Source organism: Macaca mulatta, chromosome 5 (genome assembly GCF_049350105.2).
Source record: "Macaca mulatta isolate MMU2019108-1 chromosome 5, T2T-MMU8v2.0, whole genome shotgun sequence".
Classification (NCBI taxonomy): domain Eukaryota; kingdom Metazoa; phylum Chordata; class Mammalia; order Primates; family Cercopithecidae; genus Macaca; species Macaca mulatta.
In genome coordinates, this window is record NC_133410.1 from 157,541,664 (window position 1) to 157,566,796 (window position 25,133).

Consider the following 25,133-nt stretch of genomic DNA (forward strand, 5'->3'; position numbering starts at 1 on the left):
GTGGATTATGTACTCATTATATTATTGAGTACTATATTATTATGTACTATACATTATATTATTATGTACTATAAATTCTAATGGTTCTGGAGGCATCTGGGTCCTATAAACTCACAACACTATGAAAACAAAGCTGTCTTCCAAGACAAAGTCTTGTACTATGGAGAAATTGCTAGAAATAGAATCCAAACTGAGCAGAATACAGACAGAAGCACCAAAGGGCTAGGCAGTCCAGATAAAGGTGTGGAAAGAAAGGGAGGAGGACCAGTTTCAAAGGATATCACATTGTTATTTTCTTCTAAAAACTTCATTTACTTAAAGAGATTATGTTTGTATACAATATAGTATTATTGTTTAAAACAAGAGAACAAGGAGACTAATATTCCTAGAGAAAATGAAAGCATACAAAACTGACATGCCACAAAATATTCGAAAACAGTAAGCTGATTGAGGAATAATGACCCCTTGATGTTGTTGACATCCTAATCTTCTGAGCCTGTGAATATGTTAGGTGGCATGGCAAAAGAGAATTAGGTCACAGATGAGATTAAGGTTGCTAACCAGATGACTGTAAAATAGGGAAATTAGCCTGGATTATCAGGTGGGTCCAATGCAATTACAAGGATCCTTCTAAGTGGAAGGAGGAGATAGGAGAGGGAGAACTAGAGAAATGGCAGTGTAGGAGGAACTCAGCCCAACATCACTGGCTTGAAGATGGATGAACAGGGCCTTCATCAAGGAATGTGAGTAATCTATAGAAGTTTCTCCCCTAGAGCTTCCAGAAAGAACACACCTTTCTTGGCACCTGAATTTTAGCCCAGTGAGACCAATTTTGGATGTCTGACCCTGAGAACTGTAAAATAATAAATATGAGGTGCTTTAAGGCATTAAGTTTATGATAATTTGTTACGGTAGGAATAGGAAATTAACATACTAATATTTCAAAATTACTCAAAAGAAATTAAGAAAGTGATAAAAGCTATGAAATATGAATATTGACGCAAATGTTGACAATTAGAATGAGGTAATTGGAGAAGAGTTAAATTTTGGGGAAAATGATGATAGTTGCATAAAAGAAGGAAACAAAGAAAAAGTCATTTTAGAAATAAAGAATAAAGTCGAAGGATACTAGAATGAATAAAACTACTGCTAATGCCTTCATAGAAATGGAAGATGGAAAGGAGGAAAAATTAACAGTGAAAAATAAATCAGGAAGAAGATTGAAAAGGACTCAAAAGAAAGTGATAGATATAGAAGTTCGTAGAAAAGATGCAACATGTATGTGATAGAAGTCTTTGTGAGAAAACCAAACCAAGAGGATAGAATATACTCTAACAATGATCAATTTAAAAGTCTTCAACTACAAGGTTATTTGAAACATATTAAAATGTATATCTCATACTGGAAAAAATCTACATGGAAAGGCAAACATTGAGGCACAGTCTAGTAAAAATATTAAATTTTAAAAAATCATTTGGGGATCGAGGCAAAAAGCAATTCACAAGGGAAAAAATCAGATTGTCATTGAAATTTTCATCAGGAAGACTTTATTTCAGAGATCAGTGGAGTAACATATTTAAGATACTCAAGGAAAGAAAATGTGAGCCACATTTCCTATGTAACCAAACCAATTTGTCAATATAAAGGCTCCAAATAAATGTTTATGAACATGTGATAATTTAGGAAATATTGTTCCCCTGAGCTCTACCTAAGTGATTTACTAAAGGGTACATTTCAGCTAACCAAAAGATTGGAGAGACTTTTAAGTTAAAAATGTAATGTTATATTCCTGACAATATAGACAGGGAATAATGATCAAAAATTGGGAGAAAATGGAGAATGTGTATAAAACATTGACTAACCTGCTGATTGCTTTAAAAATACTGACTGAGAGAAAAAGAGCATTACTTCAAATTTGATGCTGTACAGAAAGGAAGAGGGGTAAGAAAAGATTACCAGTTAATTTCAATGTGGCTTATAGTAGGGAATCAGTAACCAATAGCCAAGGATAAAATGAAAGTTACTATTGAAAGATATTAATTTAAATTTTAAAAAATATTCATGTAATGTGTGTGTGTATAATAGAACTAAGGCAAAAGATTTTGACATATTGATCGTGTCAATGAATGTAAATAAGCTTAACTCACCCATCTACAAAGAATATTCAGACAGATTAAAAAATCAAAATTGAATATTGAATACTAAATATCTAAGAAAGTAGAATTAAGACCAAATGCATTGAGATACAAAAATGAGACTTGATAGCACTGATGATTATAATTCATCCAGTAACTCAGTGTTAACTTTCATAAAGCAGAAACTATATTGGTAAGATAAATCTCTAACACCTATTTCTAAATCTAAGTCAAACCAAGTAGACAAAATATTGGTTGGGTTAGAGAAAAGTGCAATATGATCAATAAAGTAAATCTTAGAGTTACATATAAAATCAATCCCAGTAATGGAGGAGATATTTTCTATCCAGTGCACATGGAACATTTATAAAAATTGACTGTATCAATGTATAGAAAAAAATGCAATAAATTAGGAAGACTAGAAATAATACAAGCAATAGTCTAGACCATAGTAAATAAAAAACAAAAATTAATAACAAAATTAAAAAAAAGACATTTCCATGTAGAATTTTTTTAAAACTTCTGTTAAGGAACTAATACATCAATGGGAAAATACAAAACAAAATTACAAAATTTCTTAAAAATTATAAAAATATGACATCTGAATCTGTGGGAAACAGGAAAAGAAGCTATCAGAAGAAAATTTAAAGAATTATGTATATAAAAAACAATGTAAATAAATACATTAAATCCCTACTTCAAAATTGTACAATGAGAAAAACAAAACCAAAATAAACTAGAAATGAATTAATAGCGATAATAACAAAATTGATGAATTAAAAAACAAAACCAATAGGACTGAAAATAAAACTAAATCCCAGTTTTTGGAAAGAACTTACCAAAATAGACAAACCATTGTATGTATAACTTAATCAAATAAAGAGAAGGAGAAAGCACAAATACACAAAATCCAAAATGACAAGGAGGAAATAATAAAACAAAAGAAAATGTTTAAAAAGTTGTAAGAAACTACTTTGCAATGCTCTATGCAAATACACTGTAAAACTTTGAGCAGGATTTGATAAATTACAGCCCATGGCCAAATATATCCGGCTCCCTATTTTTGTAAGTATTTACTGGAACGTACCTATTCTTTTATGTATTATATACGGCTTCCTTTGCAAAAATGGCAGAGTTGAGTACTTGTGGCAGAGATCTTATGGAAAAAATATTTACTATCAATATCCTTTACAGAAAATACTTCATGACTCCTGACTTAGAGAAATAGGTAATTTTCTTTTTAAAAAAGTGCATTTCCAAAATGACCTCATTAGAAACAGAGTCACAAATTATCATAAGTGAAATAGAGTCAGTCACTAGTTAAAAAGTTATTCCACAAAAAGTGCCCCACCCTTTCAAGCAGGAGAGACACAGGGAATCTAGGAGTTGCCAACAAGGGGCATCCTGTGACAAGAAGCATTTGGCCCAGGAAGATTTTGTCTCTGTGTTCTTGAGACTTCCCTCTCCTACTGAGAGCGACCTGGCAGCTCTGCAGCACTAGTAAAGGGAACCCCACTATAGCAAGTGGACTGGCAGGGGAAACCTATTTGCCCCTGTCTGCTGAGGACTCTTTTCCCCAACTTGGGAGAACCAGGAAGCCCTGACTTTGGAAGCTCTTTCTGTCTCCTCAAGCAGCACCATCAAGGACCAGTGGCAGCCTCAGGAGCAGGAAGTAAACTAAACAGCTCAAAATAGCATTGTGAAGCTCTGAGAATTAAATTGTTGTTGGAACCACAGCCTACAAAGTAAGCCAGTATTTGTGTGTTAGACCAAAATAGAGTGACTGTCTCTTAAAATAGAAGATTTAAGTAGGACTCAGAGACTCCTAACATAATAGCCAAAATGTCCAGCATACAATCAAAAATTACCTATCGGCCAGGCATGGTGGCTCACGCCTGTAATCCTGGCACTTTGAGAGGCCAAGACAGGGAGATTGCTTGAGCTCAGGAGTTTGAGGCCAGCCTGGGCAACATAATGAAACCCTGTGCATATAAAAAATACAAAAATTAGCTGGGCATGGTGGCATCGCCTGTAGTCCCAACTACTTGGGAGGCTGAGGTAGGAGGTAGGAGGATGGCCTGAGCCTGGAAGATGGAGGTTGCAGTAAGCTGTGATCACACCGCTGCACCCCAGCCTGGGCAACAGAGTAATACTCTGTTTCAAATATGTGTATGTATATGTATATATACATCATACCAAGAATCAGGAATTCAAAACTTGAATGAGAAAAGCCAATTATCTAATGGTAAATGCCAGTGAATCAAATTTTAGAATTATCTGAAAAGGATTTTAAAGCAGCTGTCACAAAAAATGTTTCACCAAGCAATTTCAAATTCTCTTGAAAAAAATGGAAAACATAAAATCTCAGCAGAGAAACAAAAATTTTATAAGAAAGAACAAATGGAAAGTATAGAACTGGAAAGTGGGTTTGAACAAATGAAAAGATATATCTTTATCTTGTATAGCTAGTCTCAACATCATAAAGATGTCAGTTTTCACCTAAGTTAATGTATACATTTAATATATTCCAATCAGTATAATGGGAATGCTGACTGGATGTTTGATCTTATTATGAAATAACTAATTTTCTAAGTGTGATCATCATATGGTAGGTATGATTATGTAGATAAATTCTTAGTTTTTGGAGATAAATAATAAAATACAGAAGAAGTAATAAAATGTTTGAGATTTGCTTCAAAATTATGGAGACAAGATTGGCAATATGTTAATTTACTGAAAACTGTTGAAGCTTAGTGATAGGTATGTTAGGTCTGTTATATTATTTCCTCTACTTCTGTATATACTTGAGATTTTCCACCATAAAAAGTTTTTGAAAACATCCTCAGGATCTAGGGCTTCACAGCTATTTTGTTTTCATGAGAAAAAAATAGGCTGCATAGAAAAGACTGGCATTTGAGTGAAAGAAAGGTAGAAGCATAAGAGAAAAGTGAGGAAGCATAATTATGCAAGCTTGTAGAGGCATTAGCTGAGACAACCCCAGCTGATCCATCCACAATCTACAATTTATTAAGGACATAACTTCAGAAAAATGACAGACCTAGTCTTCCCTACAAAACATTTTTTGAAAGAAAAGAGACTCAAAGGAAATAATAACGAAATTCTCAGAAGTACTTTAAACTCTTTTGAAATTACTCTGTCTTTTCTCCTTATGCTTCCTTTTATTCCTAATCATTCTTTTTCATTAGACATAATGTGAATAAAGAGATAACAATTTTATAGTACTTTACTGGTTTACTTATATTGGACAATAGTATTCTTTTCTGATATCCTTTACTGTAAGTCAATCAATAGAATATTGGTAGTTTAGAACTTGTTTTTAAAGACAGACTGCATAGGATAGAATCCAGCTTCCAGCATATATAGTTTTGACTTTGAACATCTTTCTATGTTTCAGTTTCTTCATCTGAAAAACAAGAAAAAGGTAGAACTTAGGAAAGCGGTTGGGATCAATGATGTAATGCACTTACTGTGCATCATCTAAGATAATTTTGGACACTATGCAAATGTCCATGAGCCATTGGTGATGCTCAGCGTATAGAAGACAGGAGCAATATATTCCTTCAACCTGGAGCTTGGGACTGAGTCATTTAGTGATTTGGTACTTCAGTCTCTGATTCTGCACTATCCAGCTGCATTAGTTTTCTGTGGCTGCTGTAAAAAGTTACCACCAACTCAATGGTTTAAAACAAGAAAAATGTACTATCTTACAGTTCCAGAGGCCAGAGGTCTGAAATCAAGATGTAGCAGGGTTATACTCCCTCTGGGGACTTTAGGAAATAGTCCATTCCTTGCCTTTTCTAGCTTCTGGTAAGCGTCAGCATTTCTTGGCTTCCTTGGCTTGTGGTGGTATCAGTTCAATCTCTGCCTCTGTCTACATGTCACCTTCTCCTCTGTGTGCTTGTTACCAAAACTCCGTTTGTCTCTTTCTTGTAAGGATATATATATAGGGATACACGTGACTGAATTTAGGGCTCGCCCAGATAATCCAGGATAAACTCAAGAATCTTTTTTGTTTGTTTGTTTTTGAGACAGGGTCTCCCTCTGTTGACCAGGCTGCAGTGCAGTAGTGCAATCATGGCTCACTCCTATCTCGACCTCCTGGGGTCAAGTGATACTCTCACCTCAGCTTCCTAAGTAGCTGGGACTATAAGCACATGCCACCACGCTTGGCTAATTTTTGTATTTTTTGTATAGACGGGGTTCCACCATGTTGCTCAGGCTGCTCTCGAACTCCTGGGCTCAAGCAGTCTGACTCCCTCAGCCTCCAAAAGTGCTAGGATTGCAGGCATGAGCCACTGCACCTGGCCCCTTCAAGAATCTTAGTCACATCTCTTGCCATATAATGTAATATTCACAAGTTCCTGGAATTAGGATGTAGACATATATGTTAGGGGTCATCATTGAGCTCGCTAACCTTCTGAAGAAGACACTCCTGTCAGTGGTATCTATTGAGGAGCCAGGCCAAACACATGTGAGGACTCTAAATTCAGAAGCATTGGCTGCAGAGGCAGATGAAACGGCAGCAGAATTCTTCAGGGAACTTCTGAGACAATATTTGTCACCTACCCAACCAGGCTGTGACAACCCTGGATTCAGGAAACATTACTGTTTTAAACTTCCATCCCAGGACCAATATCCACTGAAAATACTACAAGAAAGCACTGAAGGTAATGGCTTCACTGCCTTTGTTTGACTACCTGACTTCAAGGTGCCCCAGTCTGCTGGAACACATTCCTGACTCATTCTGGATGCTGGGAGTGCTATTTAGATAAATGGTCATAACATTTCTACTTTACCTTTAATTAGAAAAGGTACTCCTTGTTCAAACTTTAAGCAGTTAGGGCATATACAAGTAAAAAGTGAAAAATATTTATCCATTGTCTCCTAATTATTCTCCCTACATTAGTCACCACCACTTCTATCTCCAGGGGTGACCATTATCATCAGTTTAGAGTTTGTTTTTTCATACATTTTTTTGTATATGTAAATATACATATATATATATATAGCTAAAATAAACTCACACCATGTGTCTTTGCAAACATTTTTCAGCTTTAATTTCTTTAGATTGTATTAATAGCTCTGTCTGATTTCCCAGGGGAAAGTATTTTCCTGAAAACAAAATTACTGCTCCTAAAACCACTCATCTATTGCAACTGTACAGTGAGAAATGATAGTGGATCTGGTAGCAATGGAACTGTGAGAACTGGTTAAATAATGGAGATCCAGATACCTACTGAGATCCAAACACCCAGTGAACAATACTATGTGATATCCTTTTGTAAAATGGGAGTTCAGTAAGTGATTCATACGGAGGTATCACTTCTATTTTTTATTTACTATTTAGGAAGCCTAGTACATTTCCTTTACTTTTGCTTTCACGAGAGTCATCTACTTTATTTTCAATTTAAAATTTTCTATTAAAACTACTAAGATAAATTCTGATGCTTTCCCTATTCCACTAAATGTATTTAGCTCTGTTAGCACATACACATTATTTAAGTATGAAACTTTCACCAACAGCAATTTTATGTTGTTTCTTTCTTATGAAAAGTGTATTTCACTATTACTATCTTTTAGCATCATTTCTGTTGCCATTTTCATGAACAGTATATGCATTTTTTACAGAGAGATGTGAGGTATCCATTCTTTTCTTAAGATACTGGCAATCTGGATGAGAATATAAAATATACAGTAGTTCAAGTATCACAAATTGTTTAATTCATTCAGGAAGCATTTTTTTATCACTATGTTCTAGGCACTGCTCAAGGCTTTGAGGTAAAGCATTCAACCAAAAATACACAAATTTCTGTGCCCATGGATTTTATATTCTAGAGGGTAAGCAAGGCAATAAACAAGAAAAATAAGTAAAATATAAGGTATGTTAGAAGATTATCAGCACTATAAAGAAAACTAAATGAGGATTCAGAGTGCTGGGGGTTGTGTATGTGCAATTTTAAATTAGATGGGCAGGGTGAACCTCACTGAAAAGGTGATATTTAAGCAAAGACCCGAAGGAATTATGGAAACAAGCCAGGCCAGTGTAAGAACGTTTCATGCAGAAGAAAAAGAGCCAAATCCCTGAGGCAGGGCCATACCTGATGTTTTCAAAGAATAGCAAAGTCAGGATGGCAAAGTAGAGTCAACAAGAGAGAAGTAGGGAGAGACCAAGTTGGAGAGGTCAGAGAGGGCCCGATAATATAGATCAGGACCTTGGTTTTGAATCTGTTAGAAGTAGAGAGCTGTTGGAGGTTTTGAGCAGGTGAGTAACATGATCCGACTGAAGTCACTCAACTGCTGGGTTAAGAGTGAGAAGTCATCAGATGATGGATATAATTCGGAAGTAGAGACTGCAAGATTTTCTGATGACTTGGGGACAGAGTGTGAGACAAAGAGAGGATTGCTCCAAAATTTAGTAGTCTGGGAATATGGAGTAACGAAGTTTCTATGACTTGCAGTTTCATCAAACTTAGGAATTTAGTGTGGCACATGGTAATCTTGAGATGTTTGTTAGGTGCAAATAGAGATGTTACACAGTCCATTGGATATGAAAACTAGCATTCAGGTAAAAGGGTTGGTTGGAGATAGAAATCTTTTTGTCTTCAGGGTATAGACAGTTTTCCAACTGTGATACTAGGGAATGTCAAGAAGAGATGGAGCATCAAGGCAGAGAAGAGGTCTGAGGGCTGAGCCCTGGGAACCTCTATATTAAGCAGAAAAGAGGAGAAACCTGTAAAGCAACCATTAAAAATCAGTGAGGTAGGAAGGAAACTAATGCAGCCTTGAAAACATGCTCCAAGGAAGAGTGATCAACTGTGACAAATGTTGATAGATCAAGAAAAAAAGAGAAAAAGAAAGTATACGAAAGTATAGAAATTCTATAAGAAAGCAAAAGTGGAACAGAATTATGGGAAAGGAACTGGAGGGGAAGGGGAGGTCAAGGACTTATTTTTGAGTATGGGAGAGTCAGCAGTACAGATGAGAGGCACATTCCGTTTGGTCTGCAGTGTCTTAACAACTTTTGAATTTGAATGTCTTTTGAAAGGGCATGTTCTCTAGGCATCCACTACCTTTGCCAAGCCCCTCCAGACATTCAGGTTTGCAGCTCATGCAGGAAACTCTAGGCCATGCTTGTCTAACCCTTGGCCTATGGGCTGTCTGTGACCCAGGATGGCTTTGAAAGTGACCCAACAGAAATTCGTAAACTTTCTCAAAACATTATGAAGTTTTTTTGAGATATATATATATATATATATTTTAGCTCATCAGCTATCATTAGTGTTAGTGTATTTTATGTGTCGTCCAAGACATTTTTTTTTTTTTTGAGTCCGGGTCTTGCTCTGTCACCCAGGCTGGAGTTCATTGGCATGATTTTCGCTCACTGCAACCTCCGCCTCCGGGGTTCAAGTGATTCTCCTGCCTCAGCCTCCTGAGTAGCTGGGATTACAGGCACTTGCCACCATATCCAGCTAATATTTTTATTTTTATTTTTAGTAGAGACAGGGTTTCACCATGTTGGCCAGGCTGGTCTTGAACACCTGACCTCATGCTCTGCCAGCCTCAGCCTCCCAAAGTGCTGGGATTACAAACGTGAGCCACTGCACCTGGTCGACAATTCTTCTCCTTCCAGTGTGGCCCAGGGAAGCCAAAAGAGTGGACACCCTGGCTCTACGTCATTGTGGATTTGATATCTACAGTTGTGGTATGTTTAAATAGCCCTGAAAGACATGTAACTTGTAAGTCATGTAATAAGTCATATGTAACTACACTGAGGCCCTTTTTATTAACTTTTAAAAATGTAAGATAAATTTTTTTTCTTTGGAAAACATAAAACTAAAATTTGCTTATGGTATACAATTTAGAAGCAGAAAAATGAAATAAATATTAGTCACGATGTATCCTGAGAGATAAACTCCTGTGAACACTTGAATGTATATAATTTCTTATGTGTTTTTTTTCAATGAAACTATATATAAGAAAAATGAGATCATACTATAAATAATGTTGCATTATTTACATTTTATACACAAAATAGAATAGCCTTTTGAAATCACTAAATACTCTTCTACAATATAATTTTTATAAATACATAGCATTCCATTGCATGATGCGTCAAGATGTGCTTAATTGGTTACCTGTTTAGATATTTATTTATTTATTGTGAATAAATTAATGTGAAAATGAACACCCTTGTAGCAAATCTTGCTCTTCCTAAGAGAGGATTTGAATCCTGAGTGCTTCCGGGCTGGTGTGAAAACTGAGTCACTGGCTGTAGGGTGAGCTAGCTGACTTCCTCATGCAAAACTCCATAAAGTTCTGTTGTCTTTTTAAAATAAACTAGCCCAGTTAATCTTCACCAAAGGAGGTAGCTATGACAAAGTTTTGCTTTTAAAATAAGGAAATTTAGAGAAAGTCACATGCTTACTGAAACAAAACTCCTCAGAAGTGGGAAAAGATCAATGGTCCAAATAAGAAGTGTGCTTTCCATGCATGTAACTTCCTAATTTTTCTTTAGAGTTGGTAAATAAATAGCACATCTAACTGGTTCCTCTCATGCATCAAGTCTTTAGTGAGTTTTTCTCAAGGTTTTGCTCTTGCTGCCAAGCATTTAGAATGATTCCTTTGTATTATTTATGCTATTAGCATTTGTATAGACTACTGCCTATCTTGGCTTGGCTTTTCATTTCACTTCTCATACTTGTCAGGTGTCTAATTAGGTGAGTTGATTAGTTTGTCATTTCTAGTTTTCCAAATGTGACATCAGATTCTAGAAGTACTTTAACTATTGACATCTTATGCCCTTCCACACTAAACGTCATCAAATTTTTTCTTCGGTTGTTGATTCCCTTTAGAATATTCACATAGTTGGTGCCAATCTTTTCTATATAAGTTCTATCTGGGACTCCCTGTTAAAAAAGCAGCAAAAAGGGTTCACTAAAGATTCTAAAATATAAAGCTTTTTTTTTTCTTTTTTCTGTTATCTCTATCTCAACTTATTATGGCGTTTATTTGCTCTTTAATGGTAAATGTTACTGTTCATCTTTATATTATGCAAGGCCAGTTTAAAGGCAGAGATAAGAACATTGAACTCATATGTGGAATCACTGAAATTACACAATTCCTATTTTGTAGCTCCTACATGCATATGCCACATGCAGTGGCAACTATATACAAAGCTAACTCAACTGATTTTTTTTCACTTTGTAATGCATACACGTTCTACCAATACTCTATTTTTGGATTTCTCAAAGAGTAAAGGTAGAAATAAAAGGAAAAGGAACTATGGGTTGCTTCACCTTTTCCTTTCTTGTTATGCCACTACTTTCAGCCTAAATGGTTGGCTAACATGGGGAAGCAATACAAGTAAAAAAGATATGATAAAGTTCCTGGACCATTTGTGTTTCTTAGAATGCCACTGCCTTCTTCTGTCTTCTAAGCAAATTCTTGTTCAAACAGAAACTGCAACCTACCAGAGCTGTCAGTGGAAGACGTTGCAAGCTTACCTTGTACTTGCTTTGAGTCTCACCAAGCTCCTGTGCATTGTGAGTCCTCTAGGGGTCTGTGCTCATGGGGCATCACATTGTATGTGATGGGGCTTCAGGGAACTGCAAACACACATGTTGCATCTTTCTCCTTTGCTCACACATGCTCCATTGTCCTATCAGACTTTACTTTCAAAACACAAGTTTAAACATAAAATTCATAAGCGTTTCAAGACCATAACCACAGAGCATACAACCAAGCACAGAAGCCTTCTGGCCTCTAAGTGCTGTATGACTGCCCAGGTCGGACACTCATGAAGCCTGCCTTGGTTCCAGTTTTTTTCAAATGACTTCCTGTCTTCACAGCTCTAAGACAAGTATTTGTCAAATAAACAAATGAACACTTACTTTGTTCCAGACAGGGTGCTTGCCATTTAATCCTCAAACAACCATGAGATGAATCCTATTCTTATCTAATGTTATAAAACCTGAGGCTTACAAAGCTTAGTTATTTATATAAGGTTATATCGATTATAAGTAGCACAACCCGAATTTGAACCCAGGTAGTTCTTTCTCTTTAAATATAATGAAGGAGACACTTTAAAACTGGTCTTTAAAGGGGTGATGAAAATAAGGAGTTGAGATCTGAACCAGCATTGTGAAATAAAGCACATATAATTTACTAAAACAATTTATGGCAACTTTGAATAATAGAGAGATAAATGTATGATTTCAGTGTCAATGGCCAACCCTCTTTACCTAATCAGTTAGGCAGCACTGGCAAAGGATGATGCATCCGCTAAGCTCTGGAATAGACTTTTTCTTTCACTGTCCTGCCACTCACTCATCTTTTTTGGGGCCCATAATGAAATGTGTTCCAGCCAGATCTACCCTTTCCATGTTCCCTGCTGGATAGATCCACTGCTGAGAAGTCTAAGTATCCTTCAACAATTGTTCACATTTTAAAGTACAGAATTTTCTTCAAATAAAGTCCTCCAGCTGTAGCTATTTCTACCACTGAACAAATGCTGACACTGAAGGGGTGCAGCTTGCCTCCAAAGATTGCCCTGCCAAATATGTCTGGCAAAGCTGCCCGGGAATATCTTCTTGATCTACACGCAGAAGTGATGGGAGCCATTTCAATTCTTAACTTTCTGCAAGGATAATAAAACTTCTTTCTGCGTGCCACCTCCACAGAGCTTCCTGAGCCATGTGACATACCATTATTCTCTAGGAATCTCCCAGGTCTCATCTATTCACCAAGCTCTATCAGCAGAGGGAGCTTAAGCTGTCACCAGGGGCCACACTTAGGACTTGTGCTTTAACTATTCCATGAATTTTTGGGGTGAGGGTATGTCTCTGAGTTTAGCAACTGGCTAAAAAATAATTTTCTTTGTTTAAAATATTGAATATTAGCCCCTCCTTTCTCCTCCTCTCCAAATAATGTAGCCTTTCCATATTGCCTGATTTACACAGTCGTGAAAAGTTCTTACTATCTGAAAATCCATGACAAAACCCATAACAATGTGGGAAGATGTTCCTTTGAGAATGGATTTGGGAATAAAGACAGATGGAAAGAAGAGGGTTTAGAAATAATTTAGGAAACGGGGTTGGCCACAATGGATATACACACACATATAGTTAGTCATAAACTATAGTTTTCATCTGAAAGGCAATAGAGTCCTCATGAGTGTCTAGGGAGAAGGTAGTGATGCAGTGATTCAAGATTTTGTTAGCAGATTGAATTGGCTAAAGGACAGAGAGCTTAGAGGTTGGAAGACCAGAAAAAAACAAAGCAAAACAAACAAAAAAACTACCACACAGCCAGATTTGCCCCTCCCCCTCCCAAAAAAAACCCAAAGCCAGGTGGCACAAGCCAATATGAAGCACACCTGAGTACAATATTCTTTTAAACAAAGGCCAAATCAATATGTTTTGAAATTTGAGATGTGGTGAGGCACCTACTCTTTGACACCTTCCAGCATTGGTAATGCCATTTGTAGTCTATGAAACTAATAAAGGGTTTCAGATCTGTCCATTCGGTGCTGGCATTAACACACAGGGAAATAGTCAAGGCAAAATGAAAACACAAAGGTACTACTGTAAAAATATTGTATTATTTGGATTCAGTCACCATCAATTTTGCCAAATCCCTGAAGATTTCCATTGTCCTGCATAGCAGGGATAAAGGAAAATATAGGGGTAGATGCCAAATTATTTAAGTTGAATGTTTTCCAATTTCTTTTTCATGAAATGTCAGTAGTTCTTTAAAACGCAGTTCGTAGTATTGCCATATTTTTGTTCTCATATGTGTTGAAGAAATATACAGATTTCAGCCTCTGCCTTAGATTTTAAAGTAATCATTCTCAAGGAACTGGTTTCATTTGTGAATATGCTGAAGCCCAAAAGAAAGAAAAAGAACAAATATTGGTGTGAAACGACGCTTTAAATGCATGGGTGCCAGACGGAAAAGCTTTTGGCCTGTTCCTATATTTGATCAATTGGCTTGTCTAATCCATTTGACTACGGACGGATGGCCTGACATGACTTCAGATTAGTTTAATAGGGATTAAGGTGGCATGAAGTGTATAATGGTATGCATTTGTAAGTACAAACATGCTTAGAAATTCATTTATCTTTGGGGAGTGATGGAGGTTAGTTCAAGCTCTAGCTATATTTACAAACAGATTCTAGCCACAGCTGAGCAGTGTGGACCTGGGGAAAGTAACTGTGCCTGCCTTTCCTTAAGCCCACAAGGCCTTTTGATTTCTGCCCAAATAAAGCAGGCCTTTGGCATTCAGCTCTCTTAGCTGGCAAGATATCTGCATAATGTCTGCAGAATTTAGAATGGCCAGGAGGGGCAGGTCAAAGACAGCCAAATTATGATATCATACCCATAAAACTTCATCAATGGTGACACACAGAAAACACTCAGTAAATTGCTTTCATTAATTTATCCTTATTAAGAAATTCTAAGCAGTGTCTTCATTCCTTGGCAGATTTCTGATTCTGCCATTTCCCTTCCTTCCTTCATTGCTTTTCCTTAACAAAAACAAGCAACCATGGGCACAGAGTGACAGTAGCTGAAGAAATGTGGCCTGGGGTAGCCTAGGATGCTCACACTGACTGAGAGGAATGTTTTATAAATGCTCTATTTGCCTTTGGGAGAGCCAAAGACTTTTCTGAATCTTCTGCTCTGGGTTAGGATAAGAGTTATTCCTGCAGTTAAGTAAAAGGAAACCTGACTATAGAGAATTCTCTGCCTCCCTTCTCTGAGGACAAGAACGGGGGCACTGAGGGACCAGCTGCACAGAACTGGGCTTGGCCCCGGGTTGCAATGCCCAGACTCCATTGGACAGAGGGAGTAGGGATGGTTGCGAGGCTGTCAGGGCAGATGCAGGATCAGGAAAAGAGAGGGATATGCAATTGAATGTAGGCCCAGTTTTTCTTTGGGTCACACACGTTTCTAAAGCTGAAAATCTCACTAGTCTACAAAAATGACATCAGGAGAAACTGAGGGAAGTGAAGCATTTCCTTGTAACTGTTTGACCCTGTTGGGAGTTGAGAGTGTCATCCATGTTGGGGCAGATATTCCCAAGTCTCATCATCTGTCTTGTTTGGTTGCCTGTTTGGGGTCTTGGAAGCTTGACCCAAAGGCATTACTCAGGGAGTGGAATTCATAAACCATTCCAGTGCCTTATGGCAGAGAACTTTTGCATATAGACCAGCAATGAGAGAAGAAGCGTATGAGAAAGCTAAGACCAAGAGCGACAGAAAGAACAAGAAAAAAATATCAAAAAGAAGATTTATGAGGGAATGTTTAAGATGGGAATGCATAGATAAAATATTTTGAATATGAAAGAGAGGATAAAAGATTCTGCATTGTTTCACAAGCAAATTTTAAAACAGCAGAGATATAACTATGTACCACAAATAAACCCTTGTTATTTTGTGTTCTTTTCTTACTGTGCTAAATTTATTTCTGATTGTGGTATGCTTAGGAACATTCAAGTTCTCAAATATATTTTGATTCCTTTAGTTATCATAGGAACTGACTGAACTATGGATGCACTGTGGCCTTGCATTCTTGAGGACTTCCATGTTGAATGAGCATGTCAGGTGGACCCTTGTTGATGATGGCCATTGATGCATGCTGTGGAACTCTGTGTCCTGACAGACACGTGGGCAGGAAACTTGATAAAGGAAGTACCCAAATTTAGATGTTACTCACTCCAACAAGAGATGAAGAAACCAAAGATTGCAAAGCATGGCTCAAAGAAGGAAAGCAACGGTAAAGATAGCAGCTCTTTCTCCCCCTCAATACCCAAATCTTATTGCTTTGGCAAAATTGTTGCCTGGAGAAGCAGTCCTGCACCAGGGTAACAAATAGACAATTATGACGCTCAGCCAGATTCCTTGTGAATGAACCAGACTTGAACTATGCTATAATTTGTTGAAGATGCTAAGGTCTTGACTGTTTTTGACATTACCGTATGAAGACTTAAACACATCCATGATAATTTCATCTAGGTAAAGAGTTATGGTATTCAGTAACAGGAAGTAGGGTCAAGAAGTAAAGAAGGGACACACTGGCTTTTAAAACAAAACAAGACAAACAAATATGAATACGTAATTGAAAGAAAGGCACCTTGATGAGAGTGCTTGACAAGAAATCAGGACCTGTGAAGTCGAGTGCAGACTCCATTGCTGAACAGCTGTAGAGGAAGGAACTAGCTGCCCTCTAAGTTCCCTTTTAGCTCTGCATTTCTACGATTCTGATTCATCTTCCTAGGAAATACAGTTCCAGTCTCAAGAGCACTGAACAGCCATGAAGAATGGTGAGTCTGATTTATTTTAGTCATGGAAGAGACCTTCTATTCTGCATCGATAATTATTTGGGTTTCCTTTTGTGCGTGCATGCCAATTTTTGCTATCTTGAACAGTAAACTTGTGGGTTTATAATTTGCTGGAAAGTTCAAATGTAAGATGATGAACTGCTTAGGTGTTTTATTCCCCGCCCCACCTCACCCCAAGTAAGAATGACAAATCCATTTCCTGGTGCCAGCTCCTGTTATTTCTTCCCTCTGGCAGGTTAGATCTGTTGTCAGTTTCAGAAGCAGAGATTTGATGTAACTTAGGTAGTATGTTGAAATTTTCTGCTCAGGCCTCTTCTTAAACAAACAAATGAAAAACTTTGCAAGGTCGTGTGAGTTAATATAACGATATTTTTCATTTTTGCATTTCTATTTTTCCTCTCTGGTGGTAGGGAAAAATAAATTAGAGAGTTCTGGGTTAAAGGCCCTCAGGTTTTTTTACAGGTAATAGTATGTTCTGTTCAACAGTTTAAGCACATTTAAGTAAAATGAAAGGAAATGAAAATGAATTACAGGCTAAAAGCAAGATCTTGGCTTCCAGGAGCCTCTCAGCTGATGGTTCCAGGTATCACTGAAATAGAAACGCTGCCAGAAGAGGTACTAAACATGAACCAGGGCACGCTGCAATTCTTGTCTCTCAAGGGGAATGCAAATGGTCTTGCTGTGGTTGATGTAAATATGTGTAAAACAACAACTACAGAATACGTAACCTTTCAATACCTTTGGAAAGCTCTATATGTTGATTGAACAGGGACTTTGATAAAAATGACAGTTTGTCACCACTCTCTTGAGAGAAGTGTAAAATAAAAATGATGTGTGGTGTATGTGTGTGTGTGTGTGTGTGTGTGCACATGTGTAGGTGGAGATGAGATATTCCTACACTGGCTTTCTTGATGTGAATCAGTATGTTAACATTTCACCTGTCTAAATTTTATAAAGGCTCCATCTCTAGAAGAAACAAAAGCAGTATCAACTATGACTTTGGACCTGTTTGTGTTTATAGACGGGTTGTCCCATCAATGTGGTCTGTCTAGTAAGGCCTGTCTTATCTACAGAGTAATTGTTCTCCAAGATCATTTGCTCCGTACTGCCCAAATATTTAGTATGTATTTAGGTAACAGTTCTGGGATACCGACGGGATGCAGTATCTGAAGATCACTGATATGGTTTGGCTGTGTCCCCACCCAAATCTCATCTTGAATTCACATGTGTTGTGGGGCGGACCCAGTGGGAGGTAATCGAATCATGGGGGCATGTCTTTTCTGTGCTGCTCTTGTGATAGTGAATGAGTCTCAGGAGATCTGATGGTTTTAATAATGGGCGTTTCCCTGGCAAACTCTCTCTTCTCTTTGCCTTCCACCATGATTGTGAGTCCTCCCTAGCCATGTGGAAGTATAAGTCCATTAAACTTCTTTTTCTTCCCAGTCTTGGGTACGTCTTTATCAGCAGCATGAAAACAGGTTAACACAGTAAATTGGCACCAGCAGAGTGGTGTATTGCTAAAAAGATACCTGAAAATGTGGAAGCATCTTTGGCACTGGGTAACAGGTAGAGAGAGGCTGGAACATTTTGGAGGGCTCAAAAGAAGATAGGAAAATGTGGGAAAGTTTGGAACTTCATAGAGACTTGTTGAATGGCCTTGACAGAAATGCTGATAGTAATATGAACAATAAGGTCCAGGTTGAGGTGGTCTCAGATGGAGATGAAGAACTTGTTGGGAACTAGAGCAAAGGTAACTCTTGTTATGTTTAGGCAAAGAGACTGGTGGCATTTTGCCCCTGCCCTAGAGATTTGTGACATTTTGAACTTGAGGGAGATGATTTAGGGTATCTGGTGGAAGAAATTTCTAAGTAGCAAAACATTCAAGAGATGACTTGGGTGCTGTTAAAGGCATTCCGTTTTGTAGAGGAAACAGAGCATAAGAGCTGGAAAATTTGCAGCCTGACAATGTGGTAGAAAAGACAATCCCTTTTTCTGAGGAGAAATTCAAACCAGCTGCAGAAATTTGCATAAGTAATGAGCTGAATGCTAATCCCCAAGACAATGGGGAAAATATCTCCAGGGCATGTCAGAGGTCTTCACAGCAGCCCCTTCCATCATGGACTTGGAGGCCTAGTAAGAACAATGGTTTCATGGGCCCAGGGTCCTCGTGCTGTGTGCAGTCTAGGGACTTAGTGTCCTGAGTCCCAGCTGCTCCAGCCATGGCTGAAAGGGGCCAGTGTATAGCTCGAGCCATGGCTTCAGAGGGTACAAGCCCCAAGACTTGGCAGCTTCCATCTGGTGTTGAGCCTGCAAATGCAGAGGAGTCAAGAATTGTGGTTTGGGAACCTCTGCCTCGATTTCAGAGGATTTGGAAATGCCTGGATGCCGAGGCAGAAGTTTACTGCAGCGGCAGGGCCCTCATGGAGAGTCTCTGCTAAGGCAGTGATAAAGAGAAATGTGGGATCAGAGCCCCCACAGAGTCCCTACTGAGGCATTGTCTAGTGGAGCTGTGAAAGAGGGCCACCATCCTCTAGACCCCAGAATGGTAGATCCACTGACAGCTTGTACCATATGCCTGGAAAATCTGCAGACAGTCAGACACAGTGCTAGCCCATGAAAGCAGCAACTTGCTTTTGATTATACCCTGCAAAGCCTCAGGGGCAGAGCTGCCCAAGGCGGTGGGAGACCACCTCTTGCATCAGCATGACCTGGATGTGAGACATGGAGTCAAAGGAAATCATTTTGGTGCCTTAAGATTTGACTGTTCTGCTAAATTTCAGACTAGCCTCTTTATTTTGGCCAATTTCTCCCATTTGGAATGGCTGCATTTGCCCAATGCCTATACCCTCATTGTATCTAGGAAGTAACTAACTTGCTTTTGATTTTACAGGCTCACAGGCAGAAGGAACTTGCCTTGTTTCAGGTGAGACTTTGGACTGTGGACATTTGAGTTAATGCTGAAATGAGTTAGGACTTTGGGCAATTGTTGGGAAGGCACCATTGGTTTTGAAATGTGAGGACATGAGATTTGGGAGGGGCCACAAGCAGAATGATGTGGTTTGGCTGTGCCCACACCCAAATCTCATCTTGAATTCCCATGTGCTGTGGGAGGGGACCCAGTGGGAGGTAACTGAATCATGGGGCAGGTCTTTCCTGAACTTTTCTTGTGATAGCAAATGAGTCTCATAAGATCTGGTGGTTTTCAAAAGGGGAGTTTCCCTGCACAAGCTCTCTCTTCTCCTTGCCTGCCCCATCCATGAAAGACATGACTTGCTCCTCCTTGCCTTTCACCATGATTGTGAGGCTTCCCCAGCCCTTTGGAACCATGAGTCCAATTAAACCTCTTTTTCTTCCCTGTCTTGGGTATGTCTTTATCAGCAGCATGAAAAATGGACTAATACAATGACATAAACTATCACGTTTTTATGCACTTAGCTTTTAATCTATGATATCTCTAATTATTTCCATTTGATTCCAGAAGATGAGAGGGGGAGTTGGTTGTGCTAATAAACCCCTGCTTACTTCCCAGACTCTGAGATGGAAACAGTGGTGCTTGTAGGAATTCTCATTAAAGACCTGATCAAACAGGCTTCATTGACTCATAGGCTGCTGTGTTGTTGCTGGGTGTGTGTTGGTCCCCTCCTGACACTTTTATTATTTCCTTGGCACCTCTAGTATTGTGCTAAAGGTCATCTGAGAGTCAGATAGAAGAATACATGCCAAGTGTATTTACTGTACTGGCACCGGTACCACACATTTCTAAGGCCCACGCATTTCTAAGGCTGGCAGTTACTCTGAATAACCTATCTTTCTAGGTCATTGCCTGTTACTTTAACCCCTTATGGCTACCATTCCCTCCTCCCAAAGCAAAAATGTCAAAGGAACTTAAAGGAATTACTCTTATCAGTTTGAATACCTCGATGAAGACTTTCAACAAGGGCAGGTCACCACAGGTAAAACATTGAATTATTTAGAACAGACAATATGCAAATAAAAGAATAAGATAGTATCTGTTTGAAGTATTTCTGGGAAAAATGTAGCAAAAAATTATAATTCTTCTATCTCCTTCTCTCCTGTGCACAACTTTTCTGGCTTTAGAAATATGGATGTCCTCATCTTTTCCAGAAATATCCTGTAAAGCTGGATTAAGAGGATGATGTGAGGACAATTGGATGTAGTGACATAAAAAACCTAGCAGTCAACTTTGGTGGGTGAGCTGGAGAGTTAAATTGCACAAGAGTAGCTCTCTTTATTAAGTTTTGTACAAAGCCTTAACGAAAAGCTAAGAGTGCAAACTGTTTCCACACAGACATGTTTTGGACATATATTCCCTGATTCATACTCTGCAAATGCAAAAAGAAAATGATAGCTTGGAGATCTCCAACATAACCCGGAGATCCTTCTACTTTCTGACTTTAAACAGGTTAATAAGAACATATGTCTTTAAATGAAGAAGGCCGACTTCACTTGCATAAATGACATTTGAGGGTCTGAACATCAAAGCAACTAAGAAGTTGAAGGATAGTTGGAAGTGGTGGGTGGAAGGAGGAGGTATATTAAGACATAAAAATCCATAGATCTACAATTATTATTATTTTCAAGATGAAGTCTCGCTCTGTCACCCAGGCTGGAGTGCAGTGGTGTGATCTCGGCTCACTGCAACCTCGGTCTCCTAGGTTCAAGCAGTTCTCTTGCCTCAGCCTCCAGAGTAGCTGGGATTGCAGGTGTGCACCACCACACCCACCTAATTTTTGTATTCTTAGAAGAGATCAGGTTTCACCATATTGGCCAGGATGGTCTGGAACTCTTGACCTTGTGATCCGCCGGCCTCAGCCTCCAAAAGTGCTGGGATTACAGGCATAAGCCACTGTGCCTGGCCCAATATATAAAATTATTTAGGGCCTAATTATTGGTTTTAATAAAGCCCCCAAAGAGATTTGGAGAGTACATTAAGATGTGCCCTTTCTTTTATGTAGTAACCTCAGTTTCTATACATGTAGAGGTGGGGCAGGGGACAGCTGTGAGCTGGGGTTCTGAGAAACTTGATTACTAGATTGGTATCATGGGAATTTGCTGATCCTGTGTGAGACAGTTTGTTAAATCCCATTCATGTGTCCAAATACATGATTAGGGACTCGTAGTAACCACCCCTGTTCACACATCTATCATTCAGACACAAAACAAAATACAAAACACCAAATGTCTCTAGAGTTGAGCCAGATCTTTCTTATCTTTGAAGAATCAAAACTTATAAAAGCCTCAGGGAACTGAAATGATTTATGAATGTTCAAAGTTGCTAGACTTTTGACAATTGTTCTTGCTAAAACAAAACTGTTTACATTATCTTGTATTGCCATACAGATTTTGACCAAAATAAAAGTTTATTTCCAAAAATAATACTGTTTTCTTGTTATTTTCCCCTTCTATTTAGATATTGCATTTAAAAAACTTTATTTTTTTCTTTTTTTCTTTTTTTTCTGTAAAAGCTATTCCAAGTAAGAGTGTTTAGTAGAAACAGAACCTTCTCAATAAAATGTTAGGAAAACCTCTCCTGGTCTGAGCTGCAACCTGCACCCTGTCACCAGGCTGACCAAACAGATATTTATTACCTTTTAAACTACCAGAGAAAATAGTAGGCTTTAGAATATGTGGATTTGGGCTTGGTGAAAAGAACAGTGTTGATTAAAAAGAGTAGATAAATCTTACTCTTTTGTGGAAATGCCAGGATCCTGCTACCATTGCTTTTTCTGTCATGTATGTTTTCAAAAAGCAGTTAGCAGAATATCACTGATGTTTACACCCATGAAGAAAATAGCAAGCCAGTGTATTATTTTTTAAAGCATTCATTTGTGGGTAAATTTGTGCCTCATAATCAAAGTGTTGTATTTGCCTTCTTTAATTATGTGATTTCTTAAGAATGTTCAGCTGTCAGATTTTTTTTTTTCTGGAAATAGAGCCTGGGGAAGGAGAAGACATACTGTAGTGAATTGCAAAAATCAAGAATCACAATTTACATTTTCTTTACTCACTTTTAAAGTTAACCAGAGGTGTGAACTGTGGGTAAGCTAAAAGCATCACTGGCCAATTTTGGTTAAAAACAGACCTTTTTTCTCATCATTATTAATTTAAGGTGATGGATATTTCACTCTTTCATGAGATACTGAGGCCTTCAATGAAGAAAGAATCACATCTTATTAATGTCTGATTTAGCAACTTGTCAGTCTTTTTTTTTTTTTTTTGAGATGGAATCTCGCTCTGTCGCCCAGGCTGGAGTGCAGTGGCTGATCTCAGCTCATTGCAAGCTCCACCTCCTGGGTTCACGCCATTCTCCTGCCTCAGCTTCCCGAGTAGCTGGGACTACAGGCGCCCGCCACCTCGCCTAGCTAGTTTTTTGTATTTTTTTTAGTAGAGACGGGGTTTCACCGTGTTAACCTGGATGGTCTCGATCTCCTGACCTCGTGATCCGCCCGTCTGGGCCTCCCAAAGTGCTGGGATTACAGGCTTCAGCCACCACGCCCGGCCCAACTTGTCAGTCTTAAATGAGAGTGTAAACACCTAGAAAATCTCTAGACCCATCTTGATGTCATTGGCAACAACATCATTCTTTCATATTTTAGTTAAAATATTCAGTATCTTTAGGCATTCTTGTCCAGTGACTGTGGGATTATAAATTGGTGTAAGCAAGAAAGTAGCTTGGTAATATGCTGTAAGAATCTTAACAATGTAGCTCTTGAATTGGTCGTTTCTCTTTTTAGAATATATCATAAGAAAAAATACCAGATACAGAATAAAAAAGCCAATATGTTGATTTTCATGTAACCCAAAGATCGCCAGGTCCTTCAACTATCTGGGATTACCCAGATAGTTTTAATATGCTAGTTAAATAAGCCAAGCTCTCACCCACATTAACTGCAGAGAGTCCCAGTGACTTTTCAAAATGCCTAAATAGGGGAATTAGGTGGGGACAAGAGATACTTATACTACCTTGTCTCTGCTATAACTTGCTCTAAAGCCCTGTAGCAGGCCTTTCTTTAATCCCTATGACATCTCATCTCTGCCTTTGTATGTCATGTAAGCTTTGCTGGTTCCTTTTTATGCCTTTTCCGTCATTTCTCCAGCATTTAGAATTTAGAGTGGTGGAAAGATTTACAATGCAAAATAGAAAATTACTTAAAAATGCACGGGCCACATCCATGCTGTTAGAGTTTGTTGGCCATCCAGGAGTTGTTCCCTGGCTGAGTCTCTCCTTGGGCTCTGCACAGCAGCCATGTTGCTGGGCCCTGGTCTCTTCTTTCAAAGCCTCCTTTCCTGTCCTTTCTTCCTTGGGTCCTAGCAACTTAGCCCTCCTGGATTCCTTCCTCCAGCCTCAACACTTTTCTCTGAGGACCCAGAGAGCTGCTCCAAATCATTTTTTATTTCAAAACCCTTTCCTTTAGAGGAAATATATTTTCACTTTATTTTGCAGAGCTGTTTAGATTCCTTAATTTTGACATCCCATTCTAAACTTTGCTCTGGACCTGCCTTAGTTTTTAAACCAAAGGACTTTTTAAATGTTTTGTTCAAACATGAGTCATTTTTTGTGTGTGTGTCTAAAATCGTATTATATTCTCACTCCTCCTTGCAAATTAATAAAAAATAATATTTTTCCCTGATGTTCTGATAACGCGATAATACTAAAAGTAATCTGAAAAAAAATTAGTATCCTCCATAAAGGAATATGATTTGGAAAATTACAGTCGATTCATAGAATAAAATAATAGCTTTTAATTATAAGTTATATTCATAAAATGTTTGGCTTATGTGTCACAATTTTAAATTACATAACATTATAACCTATGTAATTTTGACCATGTAAAATTATTAAAATTAAGCAGAAGGAACTATACTAAAATATTAGAGTATCTATTTTGGATGGTGGAGTTATGTGTGATTTTTATATTCTTTTAATTTTTTAAATTAGCTTCCAGTTTGTCTATAATAAGCTTGTATTACTTTAATTGCTTAAAAATAAAACTTATTGCAAATTTTCAGAAATTTGGATTTAAAACCTGTAGACTTTTAGAAAATATTTTTTTCTCTTTTCTCCTTATATTACTTATTTTCTATTCACAATGGTGGTATTAGGCTAGTCAACATGAACCCAAATATGGTTAATGGTCTGGGATGAATGGTGGGGCCAATAACGAACAAACTCAGGTTAGTAACTATTTAGCTTAGTAGAAAAAAAAAGATGAAAAACCAGTGTTATCTAGGGATACCTTTTTCTTTTCCTGTTTTCTTTTTTTCTTTTTTTTTTTTTTTCGGGGAGTTGGTTGGGAAGTGGGTGTGGTTTCCCAATAAAAACCAGAAAATCTACTAGAAAAATTCTACAAGAGCTGTAACATTTAGGGACATCCATTATGAAAAGCATTCAGAAGGAATATTATTAGTTAACTACTGAGAAGGTGTCATTACCTATAACCTTCTAAATCGCTAACCTATCCCTAGATTAGAAACCAGTTACAATAATCTCACACAGTCTAGTCATGTTCTGGGGCAATACAGGCAAACACTCAATTCTTCCATGCTTACTCATATATAAACTAGAGCCCCTGAATTTTATATAGTTAATGCCATCTGTTATAATTAAATTTTCTCTC

General features: G+C 37.9%; 1 non-coding gene across 1 annotated transcript; it reads right to left on the reverse strand.

Annotated features, from left to right (window-relative positions):
• Positions 1-24,818: 24,818 nt before the first annotated feature.
• Positions 24,819-24,880, reverse strand: LOC114678551 (U7 small nuclear RNA). Its single transcript, XR_003729987.1, has one exon. It is a non-coding gene; the product is annotated as a U7 small nuclear RNA (small nuclear RNA).
• Positions 24,881-25,133: the final 253 nt, after the last annotated feature.